This window comes from Balaenoptera physalus, assembly GCF_965194825.1.
Source record: "Balaenoptera physalus genome assembly, chromosome: 17".
In the NCBI taxonomy this organism is placed as follows: domain Eukaryota; kingdom Metazoa; phylum Chordata; class Mammalia; order Artiodactyla; family Balaenopteridae; genus Balaenoptera; species Balaenoptera physalus.
Window position 1 is genome coordinate 53,055,822 of NC_138895.1, and position 15,844 is coordinate 53,071,665.

Sequence of the window (15,844 nt, forward strand, 5' to 3'; positions counted from 1 at the left end):
ATTTCTGTATCCTCCTAACCCCCCAGATCCAGAGACTCCTCCCTCCCTAGTAGGGAGAAATCGGAATTTTGGTCAATTTTTTACTATTTTCCTTATGTCTTAACTATGACTGGTAAAAAGCAAGTCCACTCTAACTTTACTTACTGAAAAGTAATAGAAGTATGGAAGTTGAGAAATTACTGTCAAAATGCAAAATAAGGGACTTCCCTGGCAGTCCAGTGGTTAAGATTTCGCCTTCCAATGCAGGGGGTACGTGTTTGATCCCTGGTTGGGGAGCTAAGATCCCACATGCCTCGGGACCAACAAACCAAAACATAAAACAGAATCAGTATTGTAACAAACTCAATAAAGACTTGAAAAATGGTCCACATCAAAAAAATCTTTAAAAAAAAAAGCAAAATAAAAGATTGACCCAACCAAAAAAAGGTAAGCTAATGCATAAATGGAAAATAATGTTTTACTGGTTCTTCTACATTTTTGCAACTTCAGTGAAACATAATTTCCAAACTCACTTGAGGGTATCAAAACTCTTCGATGGCTAGATATCAAATAGTGCCAGTGAAGTCAAGTGATGGGTATAAACTGATTTTAGAAAGAACCTATGAGGTTTTATTAGTGGGTGCATCAGGCCTGCAGTAGAGTACAGTGCTTCAGCAAATGGTCTCTAGAACCAGGTAAACCTGGGTTTAAATCAAAACTACTCGTCAGCTTGTCAGAGTGAACAAGTTACTTCCCAAATAGTCAAGTTTCTTTATCAGCAAAATGGGGATAATTACCCACCTTAAAGTTTGTTATGAATGTGAAACGAGATAAAATATATGTGAGGTGCTTAACACAATGGCTAGCATGCAGTGAGCATTCAATATGTTAGACGTTAGAAGCTGTTGTTTTTGAAGCAGTATGAGAAAGATATTTTGAATGCAGCTGAAAATCCAAAGCACGTTGATGACATTAGTGAAAATAAGATTTTTTTTAAGGCAAGAAATATCCTTTGATAAAGTTGCTTTGGTCTTTGATTTTATACAGCAATACTTGCCTCTAGAGATAAGGGGTCAAAGAGAAAGTACAAGTTTTCAAGCCTATTTCCATCATGGCCACTGTGAAGCTAGTGCCCATTCAGCCCTAAGTTCCAAATTATCTGAAACTCAGAATAATAAATGATATTTATAATTATCCTAGTCATCAAGAAAAAGTTAAATGATTTCAGTGGCTTTTGTAAAAGGTAGGAAAATATATAATACCATATATATGTTAAATTTTTGTTCTGTTAACTCTCTGGAACGTTCACTTCTTTCAGGCTAATTATTTCCATAAATATGTCTACTCTTGCCTATTCTAAAATATTGCCTCTTAAGGTTGTACTTGTTTTAATTTAAATTATAATTACTTCAGAAGTGACCTAAGGATTCACAAAAATGGAATAAAGTTGAAGTAAAACCATTAATTCAACAAAAATCTTCTGAGTATCTTACTCAATGCCCAATGCTGGTATATATAGTAAGTGCACACTAAATGTTAGAAAGAATGGATGAATGAGTAAGTGAATGAAAGAGTAATGTGTGTAGGATATAGCATTATTTTAAAAGTGAAGGCTCTGGAGCCAGACAGTTGGGTATGAATCCTGGCTTTTCTACTTACTATCTTGTCTGTGCACAGACCTTGGACAAGTTACTTAGCCTTTCAGTGCCCAGTTTCCTCATCGGTAAAATTGTGATGATATTAACAGTTTCCTCACTGGATTGTTTGAGGATTAGGTAAATGAAAATTAACAAATAATTTATAACAGTGACACACAGGAAGCACTGGTAATTATTTGCTAAAATAGAATAAAAAAGAAATATTAACTGTAACTTTAAAGGTAAAACTTATACATGAAATGCCAACACTTTAAAGTCATGTACTACTAATTTAAAATTTCTAGGCATGGAGACTAGCTTGGTAACTCAATTGTAGCCAACTGATACTGACTCTGCCCATATCTCTCATATGCAGGCCTTTCCGTCACAGGTTGGTGACCTAGGAAAAGGGGGAGGGTGTCTGAATACAGTCTATAGTAACACTCACACGTTGCTACATCAGATCACATCTTAGCCCACCTAGCCCAAGATTCCATAAGCAACAGTAAATATTCTCTCTTACAAATTGAAAAGGTATTTAGCTTAGTTAAAACAGGTGAAACAGGGAGGGTCTTCTGAGTCTAATGAAATGACAGCTCATTGGTTGTACCTGAGAAGATGGCCAGATGTGCTAGTTTTAGGAGTGGGAATGATCTGGCACCAAATTTACATTCTCCCCAGTTACCATCTGATGAGAAGGATCGTACAGCTAACCTGGCCAAGAATGTGTTTATCCAGTTTTGAGGAGGGTATTTAGAAGTTCGTCTGTGCTGGTGAGTTGGATATTTGAGTATCAAACAATTTCCAAGGGCATTTCCAAGGGTAATGGCTTTTCAAAATGTTACCAAAACGCTACATTTTAAATAGTCAAGTAATAGGTCATTTTATCTTCTAATCTTTGAGGAATTAAGATATAAAAATAATCTTTCTCTGACATAACAGAATAAGTGGTACAATTTAGTCAGCTGTGCCCTATTTCATTAAAATTTTTGTTTATTTGATATGCTAGGCTAAATGTAAATAGAGTGGCTAAACGTCTTAAAATAGAGTGTTTTCACCTGTTTTAAATAGCATGGCTAAATGTCTTCAATTTGTAAAAGAAAAAAATGTATTTGTTGTTTATAAAATCTTAGGCTCCATGGGCTAAAATGTGATCTGATGTAGCAATTCCTGAATGTTACTCCATTCTAGATCCAAATACAATTTTTTCCTTAAGTTATGTCTTACATCCTTACTTTAAAAAGCAACTGAACAGCAAAGTGATACATTCTAGACTAGGCTGTTTTTATGTAGAGACAGAACTGAGACTTAAGAACAAGATTGTATGACAAGTAAATAAAAATATTTGCCGACATCTCACTGTATGCTTTAACTATCCGCACGTTGTTGAAGATGTAAGCTAAATATAATGGAAGATAAAAGGATTAGTTTAAGTGGAAGAAAGAACGAAGCTGCTCCAAATTAGTGAAATGCTTTCAGTACCAGCATAGAAGCAAAAATGAGTGCAGCGTCTGGGAACTGCACGGCCTGCATGGGATGGAGGACTGTTGTGAAGTGTACAGATGGACAGAGGAGATTAGTAGCATTCTTAATTTATTATCTGAAATTCTTTATTATTTGGTGTCTTTAGCATTTACTTGACACTTACCATGTTTTGCCCAGGGTTATATGTTGTCTTTATGCTTCATTTAGCAAACTGAGTTATAAGTGGTTTTAGAACAAATGCCGTGTCTTATATTTCTTTATAATTGGCATAGTATTGACTCCAGTGTCTTGTACATAGTGTGTATAAAAATAAATTAATTGACATCTATCTATTTCTAAAACATATATTAGGAAGTTTTGTTTTCTTTATCATCAGCAAATATTTACTGAGCACCAGAATGATTTATGAAACTTACTAGATGCCACTTAAACATTAGTATTTAATTATCCCTACATTACTAGGAGCATTCATTCATATAATGAATTTATTGAATCCACTTATTCAATGAATTCTTTCTTTAGATCTATTTAGTGCCAAGTATCAGGTACTGGGGCTGCTGAAATACACTGAAAAATGAATTATCCGAGTTCCATTAGAGCAAACAATTGCAATATAATTTATATAATGGAGATATAATAAAACCCTGAGAAAACACTGTAATTGGCATCCGAAAGTCCATGATGTCAAATGTAATGTTGGTTCATGAAATGATGTGCACCCTTGACTTTCCAACTTAAGCAACTTGGTGAACAGTTAGACTCTTTACTGAAACAGGGAAGACTGAAGGAGGAATATATTTGATAAAAAAGATTAAGTTCAGTTTGGCACACATCAAATTTGTGATATCCTGTGTGACAAGTAGGTGACTGGGTAGATAGTGCTGGAGTTTAGAAAAGTAGCTTAGTTAGCTAACTTAAACTTAGAGATGTTTGGCATATATACATACATATGTTTGTGTATGTATGTGTGTTTATATATATAGGTGTAAATATTTGTGTATATATATTATTTTTAAGGTAAGATAATTTCTTCTGATAGTTCCATTTTCTTTATGAAGTGTAAGGAAAAGGTTTCTGCTAAGAGAAAAGCAAAAGGGTTTGAGTAGCAGGAAGGAGTGCGGTGGTTATTGTGGAGAGTGGGGAGCAGGTGTGAAGAGTAACCTTTGTGGCTGATGACAGTGAATTATAATGGAACCAATGTGTCCTACTGAATTTTGTTTTCTCAGCAATGCTCATGCGTTGAGATGTAGGCATAGAAGAAACACATCGTAGCCTTCATCACAAGGTTCTGCCGGTTGGATGCCATATAAAGAGGGATACTAAAAAAGTTGAGGGTATTTGCAAAAGAGTGATTGAAATGATAGGCTACAGAGTCTAAGCTAGTTAAATGTAAGTAAAGATGAGGGGGCTGGTAATTGGAGAAAAAGTGAAGAAATTAAAGTTCTCGGAATACTGATAGTGAGAATACCTGATGAAATGAGCTAGAAAGAAAGGAGATAGAAAAGCCTCGTAGCAACTTTCTGAATAAGGTTGGGATATTATTTTCCCCATTTTACGTAATAGGGCAGCTGAGACACAAACTACTTTGATTACTCAGTTATAGCGTGAGTAGCACACTACATCTTAAATGTGAGTCTCCTGGTTAAACTCAGTTGGCTTCCCAGTAGATAATTATTTTTCTAACTAGATATGCAAATCATAGATATTCTTTGCTCAAGACTAGGAATCCTTGCCCTTAATAGAGTTGAAATACATATGTCTAAATAAGTATCAAAATAGAAAAATAGATTGTTCATTTTAGAGCATGCGTCGGCCTCATCTTTGTAATAACTGTTTGCTGAATATTCTTTTACTGCTTTATATTTTCACTTTCAATGTATTTATTTTACCTTTTGAGTGTCATATTATAGTTGTTATTTTTAGTATTAAGCTTAATATTTTGTCAGTGACAGCATTTGATTGCGTTTATAAGGTTTTTGCACTAGTCCATTTTATTCACAGCACAACAGTAATTTCATAATTAATATCAAAGGGAAATGATAATTTACAGAGGAAACTACACTTCATATCAAATATTTTTGCTGAAATTTATCTATGCCATTTTAAACCAGTTATCTAGAGCAGCAGAATCCAATAAAAATATAATGTGAGCCAAATTTGGAAGTTCAGATATTTGAGTAGGCACATTAAAAAAATTAAAACGAGCAGGTGAAATTAATTTAATAGTATACTTTATTTAATCTAATATATCCAAAATATTCGCATTTCAAATTTTAATGTATATAAAAAGATTAACACATTTTTTTCTCTTGGGGGGTGTACTAACACTTCTAAGCCTTGTGTCTATTACAGTGTATAATATATCTAAACAGTGTGTATATGACACAGTGCGCCTCAATTTGGAGGAGGCACATTTCAAGGGTTCCTAAGCCACATGTTGCTAGTGCCCATAGTACTGGGCAGTGAGATCTCGAGCCTTCAAAAAGTATAATTGAACAAAGTAATACAAAGTCAAGCTCTGTGTCTATTTCTCTGGAGAAAAGCATGGTTTAAGAAATCTTGGTAAGGAAAGATACATATTTGTTAGAAAGAAGAAAGAAAAACAGTTTTGTTTTAAATAAATAGACTTCCAAATTGCTACAAATTTCTGGTCCCTTTTAGTACAACAACTTTATTGGTAAATCCTCTTTACCATAATTTTTTTCATTAAACTTTTTATATATGCCTACTTGCAAAAATATATATATATGGCATAATTGTGTTTATTTAGATAAATTTGACTCTAAATGACTAATGATAAATCTTGGGCAATTTAATAGTTTCATAGTGTATTCATCTATAATGTAATCATTCAAAAGTTCTGAGGATTTATAATTTCCATTTATGGAACATAAGAATTTTTAAGTATAAGGATTTAATCCTGTAGAATGTAATAAATGTTACATTTTAAATTTACAGTTTTACATTTAAAATTTAGGGTTTCCACTTAATGACAGTTAGCAACATTATTGGTTTCAACATATAAAGTCAAAATCCTATTATAAAATAAATATTCAGTGTAACATGAAATATAAACACATCTGTTTTTTATATGCTTATAACTGAATACTGTAAGAAATGTCACGGTGAAAAAAAATACTTTGTGTTCTCATTTGTGCGTGCAATTCATTATTCACTCATTCAAACATGAGTTTAAGAGAAGTGACAGGTATCCATGAAAGCAGGAGTAGCCAATAAATAAACTGCAGGAGAAGTATGTTTGAAACACGACATTTACAAATTGCTTAAATTCTATTTATCTTTATTATTTCATTATGGTGAATAGATATTATCTACGTTATTTTCTAGGCTTTGGCTTCTCAAAATTCATTTGAAAATGAAAGTGTATTAGTTTCATAAAGTAGCTAACTGCAGTGGAGGTAATAATATCCTTGAATTAATTTTTGTTGTTAGTTTTCAACACAAACTTGAGAAAATAATACTTTAGGGTTTCATGTGAGCACTTTTGCCACAAATGTGCCCAGGTTACAGTGGAGACCCCGGGCATTATTTTAAAACCTGGACTCTAGCAGTGGACAAAAGAGATAAAGTTCTTGCCCCATACAGCTTCAAGTGGAAAGGTATATAATAAAAAGATGAGAAAACTAAAGTTCAGAACAGGTTAAGAAGTATGCTCAAAGTCATGAACTATTAAATGATAGAAATAGGATAGAAACCCATGTCTGACTGACTTGGAACCTAAACTTGCATTTCACCTCTTAATGAAATTGCCAGATTTTGTTGCCTTGAATAAATCACTAATATTGTTGAAGTACATATCTACCTAAGAATCAAATATAAAACTTTTCCTTTGAGGGACCATGACCTAAGCTTAAGAGAATCTGAAAAGTAGAAGAACTACCTCCTTACTCCAATATGAAGAATTAGGCCCATTTCAAATCTAATTTGCTTTTCTTTGAAGCATGTTGAACAGTAACTCTCTTAAAATACCTTATTTTTTGACAAGCAAAATGTAAAACACCTAAAAAATCATTTTGTTGACTACTCCAACCGAAGAAAGTGTATAAAATACTGATACTTAGAGAAACATAGATTTATTCTTGACATTCTCACTGTATATTTTGCTTTGTTTGTTTAATGAGGCCAAAGATGCAATACTTAATACTTCACATTTATGTCAGAAATTCTAAATATTAAAGAAAGCATACTTTAGCTCAGAAAAATTTAGCAATGCTTCTTTTTTTTTTACACTGCATGGTTTTACCATGTTATTCTTTGTCTTTCAGTTTTCTAATAACAGTAGGAAAACTTCAAAAACCATGCACTAAACTAAAAAATGTCCACCTAACTTCCCTATGTTAGCCCCAATTCCAGTGGATTTTCTAACCTTAAAAGACTAGCATTGTGTGTACCGAGACATGGTTCCAGAACAGAAATTCACAATCTTTGTAGAACTGATTGACTGGGAATCTAAAAAGAAAAAATAAGTTTAGATTTCTAAGAAGCTGAAGGCTTTCCTCTAAATGGTTCCAAGGAAGATTCAGTATATATGACCAAGGACATCTTGTCAAAATATTACTGTCATTGTAATCACTGAAGGAGATTATAATCTTTCTGTTCTTGATGATTTCTGAGTGACATGTAAAGCAAGCTTATACTTGGTTAGTGATGACTGGAACATTATCTACATGCATAAATACAAGCTAAGCAAATATACTAAATTAAATCATGTATTTGCACATTTTTACATGAAAGAATAATAACATTTTCCTTAGGGTGAACAAAGAGATAATGTTAGGAATTTGAAGACATTGGGTTTATCAGCACTGCATTTAATCAAAGAGAAATTACCAGTATTCAGTAATACTGAATACCAGTAACCGTGGTTCTTGACAAGAAGTATTGTTATTTTATACGCACATACATACATACTATTCTTGTTCTATGTGATGGTCGGACAGATATGGTCACAAGAGGAGACACAGAAGGGGCTCAGGAAAACAAAGTTTATAATAAACTTTGTCCCAAGAAACAGGAGGCATGCCACACCAAGCAGAGCCATGTGGGAAAGCAGCAGGGTAGGTCAGGAGGGAGAAGGGGCAGGAGTGAGAGAAAAGTCAAGGACAGAACCTTTATTGAGGGGGCAAAAAGAGACAAGATAGGGGAGAGTAAACAGTTGAAGATTAGCTAGTTTGAATAATTTCTGCAGGCTGGGCTTTGGGTTATAGGGGTGGTCTCTAGTTGCTTTGTACCAGGCCCTGGAATGATTTAGGGCAGGGAAATATTGTTTTGGTGTAAATGGGCCAGATAGAAGAGGTTTGTCTCTGGATTTGGCTAATTTGCATATCAAAGGCATGCTCCAGGCTGAGCCCTTTACTGCCTCTAAGAATTGGCTTGCACCTGAAGGGGCGATCTCTCCCCAGCCAGGAAGGTTTTTAAATTGGCAAAACATCATAATATCTTGAAAATAAAAAATATAATCAGTACACATACGCATGCATGCACGCGCGCACGCACACACACACACACAAACACACTTTTTTTTAACGTTTCTGTTGGAGTATAATTGCTTTACAATGGTGTGTTACTTTCTGCTTTATAACGAAGTGAATCAGTTATACGTATACATATATCCCCATATCTCTTCCCTCTTGCATCTCCCTCCCTCCCACCCTCCCTATCCCACCCCTCTAGGTGGTCACAAAGCACTGATCTGATCTCCCTGTGCTATGCGAATGCTTCCCACTAGCTATCTATTTTACATTTGGTAGTGTATATATGTCCATGCCACTCTCTCACTTTGTCCCAGCTTACCCTTCCCCCTCCCCGTGTCCTCAAGTCCGTTCTCTAGTAGGTCTGTGTCTTTATTCCCGTCTTGCCCCTAGGTTCTTCATGACCATTGTTTTTTGGTTTTTGTTTTAGATTCCACAAATATGTGTTAGCATACGGTATTTGTTTTTCTCTTTCTGACTTACTTCACTCTGTATGACTGACTCTGGGTCCATCCACCTCATTAGAAATAACTCAATTTTGTTCCCTTTTATGGCTGAGTAATATTCCATTGTATATATGTGCCACATCTTCTTTATCCATTCCTCTGTCGATGGACACTTAGGTTGCTTCCATGTCCTGGCTATTGTAAATAGAGCTGCAATGAACATTGTGGTACATGACTCTTTTTGAATTATGGTTTTCTCAGGGTATATGCCCTGTAGTGGGATTGCTGGGTCGTATGGTAGTTCTATTTTTAGTTTTTTAAGGAACCTCCATACTGTTCTCCATAGTGGCTGTATCAATTTACATTCCCACCAACAGTGCAAGAGGGTTCCCTTTTCTCCACACCTTCTCCAGCATTTATTGTTTGTAGATTTTTTGATGATGGCCATTTTGACCGGTGTGAGATGATATCACATTGTAGTTTTGATTTGCATTTCTCTAATGATTAATGATGTTGAGCATTCTTTCATGTGTTTGTTGGCAATCTGTATATCTTCTTTGGAGAAATGTCTATTTAGGTCTTCTGCCCATTTTTGGATTGGGTTGTTTGTTTTATTGATATTGAGCTGCATGAACTGCTTGTAAATTTTGGAGATTAATCCTTTGTCAGTTGCTTCATTGGCAAATATTTTCTCCCGTTCTGAGGGTTGTCTTTTGGTCTTGTTTATGGTTTCCTTTGCTGTGCAAAAGCTTTTAAGTTTCATTAGGTCCCATTTGTTTAGTTTTGTTTTTATTTCCATTTCTCTAGGAGGTGGGTCAAAAAGGATCTTGCTGTGATTTATGTCATAGAGTGTTCTGCCTATGTTTTCCTCTAAGAGTTTGATAGTGTCTGGCCTTACATTTAGGTCTTTAATCCATTTTGAGTTTATTTTTGACACACACACTCTTTAGACGTTAATTTTTTAATACCCACTAAAATTGAATTAAGAAATACAAAAAATTTTCACTTGGAGCTTTGTTGTTTAGATATTTTTAAATATCTGTAATCATTGGCCTGTCAGTATGTGCTATTGATGAAAGAGCTCCTTCTTGGCTTTTTATCTCTAAACCCAGAACCCTCATTTTCTCCTGAGCAAGCAAGGACCTGGTAACTGATAACAGCACTGTCTCAGAAAGCACAATGTGCTCTTCTTCTTCACTGACATTTCTACATCCTATGGCCCAGTCTCCTGAGCCCTGCTATCTGTTAAAGAGGATAGATGGTAAAAATGGCTATCTTTTCTGATAACAAAGGCTTTACTATAGCAATAATGCAAAGCTCACTAGAAGAATAATGTGCCAGGTGACATGATGCCACAAATTCCAAGAACTTGGAACAGTGGAAGTTATTTCTGGTTCTCTACAAATTATTTTACCTGACTCCACACATGCTAAGAAAGATAAAAGGGCAAGAAACAACTTCTTTTTGCTCAGTTATTGTCAGGCAAGTATAAGGAAAACATAGACAACTTCAATAAAGTAACCTTGTTTCTAAATATAAAGGAATAATGTATGGATAATATATATTTGGCCTCTTGAAAAAAATTCTAGAATGAGTTTTTGGTTTTGTTAATCCTTTGGGACTCCAGAAATTCTGGTAGATTCTTCTATATGAATTTGAAAGATTGATTTTAATTAGATATGGGAGTTTTATCGATAATAATTAAATTTAATCAAGATTTATAAGTTTAAAGTATGTTTGATGCAATGTGATTACAAATGATGCAATGTGATTACACAAAGTAGAGATTTTTTTTTAACTTGGATTTGATTTGTAATCAAGTTTTTGAAAAAAAATCTGAGTATCCACGATTTTTCAAAATATGGAACTAATGTGCTTTGTACTTTAGAGTCTGAGGAATTAATAGCCTTAATCTATAGCCATTTATACATTTTCATACATTTTGAAACTCAACATCTAGTGATTTTATTTAGGTTAAAGTTACAGTCCAAGAATATTTTCATATTATAGTTTAGCTTTCAGTATTATTTTTAGCAGCATAATGTGAATTTTTATGTAGTGTAATCATTGCAATAGTGCAGAATATTGATCATTTGTTAAATACTCTACAAAACTTGATACTCTGATTATAGAGCTGGATGATTAGCAAGAATAAATCAAGTTCTCAGTTTTTTGGGGTTTTTTGCCACAAAATTTTAACTATTAGTGTTCCTTTGATATTAGTAAGAATGGTGAAATTTGTAAACTGATCCTTAAAGTAATAGGCTAGTGAACGTACCTTCTGATAATTTGTCATGGACTTTTTCATATTATTGAAAGTACTATGTAATCATGTGGTAAAATCAGAAAAGCTGACATGAAAATGAATTAGAGAGAAGTCTGTTTCTGCCTAAAATATTTACATATAGAAATAATGAGGTTAGTTGAAAAGTACAGGTGAAACAATAGAAAAATTTAAGGAGATGATACACACATTGAATTGATGGGTTAGAATTATGGAATTTATTCTGGAAACTTGTGAAGGGAGACATGTTATTGCTTAAAATACATATATCAAGGGAAATTGTGGGGAACAATAGGCAAAGCTGAATTAAAAAGAAAAAGAACTGTGAAAATTTGAAAGGGATTAATTTTAAAAACCACATTAACAGAGGTATTATAGTCACAAAAATTTGGAGGTTAGAAGTACCTTAACAATGATCTTTAACCTCCTCATTCACTAAGTTAGGAAAAGGAGGACCAATGAGTAAAAGAAACTTTTCTGGTAAACCATTACCCGTGTAGTTTTGGATCTAGAAATTGTGATAAGACAGTTTTATTAAACAGATATACAGATGGGTTCCTTCTATTCCCCTTGAATAAAATTCCTCACAGCATAAAAATTTAATGTTTTAAATCAAACTCTTTCACTTGAGTTTTTAAACTCATATATTTCTCCATCTTGAAGGAATTTCTCTATTTCAATAGGAATTTCTCTATTTCAATAGCTGCTTTCTTAAAGGTAAATTGTACCCTCTAAATCTCTAAATCCATAGCTTTTCTTAAATGTTCCTGCTAATTAACTCTGCATCATTTGACCACCACAACCTTCTTGAACCTCATTCTTCTCTTGTCTTCTGTGGAACTTAACCCTATTCTATTTTTCTTATTTCTGAGAATGCATCTCTATTCACCTCAGTCACTTTTCTTTTTCCTAATCTTAAAATATAAGTATTCCTTGGACTGTCTTCTCAACCTTTTTCATTTCTCTCTTTACACTCTTGGCTTGCCTACTTAGGCCATCCTAGCTTCATCTGTCCTCTCCTGTTCAACAAATAGTTACTGACTCCATCTGTTGAGCCGTGACTATTCCCTTGAACACTTGGCCTGAGTGTACAGCCTCCTCCTACTCAGCCTTTCCATCAGGAAATTCCACTGGTTCCGGTGTTGATCGTTTCCTAAATCAGTACCACCTGGGCAAACACTATACTCTCTAAGGGTCTCGGTTTTCTTTAAGAGTTGTTGTGAGGATTACATGAGTTAATTCATATAAAGCACTTGAAATAGCCTCTGGAATATGGTAAATGCTTACTAATTTGAACTATGATTATATCTTATTTCCAGGTCCAGATACTAAGCTGTATAGAAGGTTCCTTCCAGATAACTTTTACACTAATCTTTGCTTTCTATTAGTAATAACATTACAGTAGCCTAAGTTCTTATTTATTTTCCCAGCATTATTGCTATAAACTCCTAATTGATTTTTCCGTAGCCAGTCTCTCCTGACTTTGTTACTCAAGACATATTAAACTGTGCTTCTGTGATAAACAACCCTGAATTCTTAGGTGCATAATCAACAAAAGTTCATTTCTGTCCATTATAGTCACTCAGGGGCTCAGCCTGATAGAGGCCCTGTCTTTCACAGTCCCAGGGGCAGAGGGAAAGAGAAGTTGGAGTTGAACACCACCGATTAAATGCTTCTCCACAGAAGTGCTAGGACTCACTTCCAACTAACATTTCATTTGTCTCAACAAAGTCAAAGTCTCAATCACTGTGTGATAGGCAGAGAGAGAAACATACACTTTTGATTTATAAAGTAATAAGTTTAACATTTTTCCTTAGAGTAAGTTTCTTCAAACTCATGGCAGGGTGGGGATCTGTTATTCAATGATTTGATGGAGAACTTATAAATTCAAGAGATAGTAAAGATAGATAGGTAGGTAGGTAGGTAGGTAGATAGACAGATAGATAGATAGATAGATAGATAGATAGATAGATAGATAGGTAGACAGACCTAAGAGTTTAAATGGATTTATGAATGCTCAATTAATAAAGCAATCTTCCTATTCCTTTAATGATCTAGCCTTTATAAATTTGTCACTGTTTAAAGAAGGTAATTATGTTGTCTCCAAAATGTCCATTAATGATATATTGAGAGGTAAAATATTGGGCTGGATCCCAGGGCTCTTGGTGCAACCAACTATGCAACGTTCTCAGACTTAGGGCCGCTCTGCTATAGTATCTGAATAGGCAGTTAAATAAGGGTAAGCAGTACAGGACATGTATTTATTCCAACACATTCAGGCCTTACCCTCTCTTGACCTCCCCTTATATTAGTATCACCTTCACCTCATTCAGTTAACACTGGTTTTATAAATTTCCTCCAACAGCCAAGCTTCTTTCTACCCCTAGGTGTGTGCACTTGCCCCCCTCTCAGTTTAGAATACTCTTCTCGGCGTGACTGGCTTCATCATTCAGTACTCAGCTCAATTGTCTCCTCTGCCCAGAGGCCTTCCTTGACCACCCCATTTAATGTTGTCCCTCCCCCAACTTTCCTGTCCCTTGTTACCACTGTATTCTATCTTACTTTCTTCAGATCACTTATCACTATCTGAAGTTGGCATTTATTTACTTCATTATTGTCTTTCCCCACAGCAATAGGAAGGAAAGCTCCGTGAAGGCAGGGACATTCTCTTTTTTTCTCTGTTGTATTTCTAACTCCAAGAACAGTGCCTGCCACGTAGTAGGTACAAAGCAAATATCTTTTAAATGAACGATCAAATCCTCGGAGTTGATCGTTAAAGGGAGCAAAATGTTAAAAGGGAGCAAACCTCAAAATAAGAAATAACTCTTTTTTTCTTAAAGAAATCTTTAATATAGTGGCATTTTAGGCATTAGGCAGCTGTTGGGAAAGGAGTTTTGGAGATGACCGGCCTTCTTGGCGCTCCTTAAACTATCCTAAGTGTGCAGTGAGCTGCTCTGTAACCAGCAAGGCGCTGCTTCCTATCATGAGACCCAAGACTAAGGAACATTTAAACACAGCTTCATTACTAATAACTATAATTAAGGCAGATGTTTTTGACTAAAAATAATTTATTGATGAGCTAAATATTCTTCCCTAACTCTGGACATCAACTTTGTGACATAGACATACACACACATACCCTCCAAGACATTTAGATACTATACTAATACATTATAGTATGTTAATAGAATGCATTTATATACAGTACCTGCAATAATGTTAAAAATACTAAATTTTAAATTCCTGTCATCTCCAGCAATCAAAGAATTAGCATGAGAAACTCAGTTTTTATATACTCTTCAGAGAGAGATGTTTTCTTGAATGTTTAACTTAATTAGAGTTTCTTGATGTTAGAGCTGATCATTGGAATTTCAGTTATAAGTTAAGACCACATTCTTATGCAGCTATATTTGCATTTTACATGCTGATATTTTTGCCAGTACATTAATTAAAAGGGACTGTGTCATACTATTTTTGTATCCCTATATTTGTGGGGATATATATTCAATAAACATTTGAATAAATGGTTACTACTTTACTAGCCGAAAACTGTAGATGGTCATTTGAGTAAATGAAATATAGCTTATTAAACTGTAATGTAGGATCATAATAATTTCAAATTCCACATTATAGGAAAGAAATAATATTTAATATAGAGAAAATGTTTAGTGAGGTGAACTTTAGATGGGAGCAGAGTTTGTTACCCTCCCTTCCCCCCTCCCATAAGGAATATGCCAGAATTCAAGAAATGGCACTTGAAATCCAGACCTTCACTCAATGACTGGGAACTGGTGCAATCGAATCTGAGTGATCATAGTGATAGGTATTCAGTGAGCTCTTGGCACCTGCCTCCAGAAACACAGGAATGGGAAGGAAAGGGAATTAAGGCTTTCAAGGTGGCATAATGTTTGGGAACTTGGCCAGTCTCACTGGGTTTTTTCCTACTCTATCATTATTCCTATAATAATGATAATAACTCTATCATTATTCCTTCTAACTTTTAAGCCCTCCAAGCCCTCTCTAGCACCACTTACTAGCCTAAGATGTTATAAATAGTCCCACTCAAGTGTCTTTTCTGCCCCTGCGCTGCAGTTCTCATACTCCATTGTATGAGCTGCTGGGCCCTCTATACTTCATTCATAAAATTCTGAGTCACTCTAGTCTCTAATTCCTTGGGCAGGTTCTCTCCTAACCACCTTCCCAGCTCTCAATAAGATGAAATATTTTTTCATGACTGTATATTTTATTTACAGTTTTACTCTTATGCTCATACTCTCACAAACTCAGAATTTGTCCTGTGTTTGCTGTTTATCTTAACAGCGAAGTATCAAATAGTACAATTTACTGTCTTTTTTAAACATTTCATACTGAGTCTTTTCCCTCTTAAATACTTGGAGGAAACGAACATAGGTTAATAAAGGTAACGTGTTGGGAATTCCCTGGTGGTCCAGTGGTTAGGACTCCATGCTTCCGCTGCCGGGGGCCCGGGATTGATCCCTGGTCCTAACCTTTCAGTAGGTT

The 15,844-nt window shown here is 34.8% G+C and overlaps 1 protein-coding gene across 34 annotated transcripts in view; it reads left to right on the forward strand.

Annotated features, from left to right (window-relative positions):
• The window catches only part of RIMS2 (regulating synaptic membrane exocytosis 2), a 596,173-nt gene that overhangs the window by 489,362 nt on the left and 90,967 nt on the right, over positions 1–15,844 (forward strand). The gene's annotated exons all lie outside the window — the stretch shown is intronic.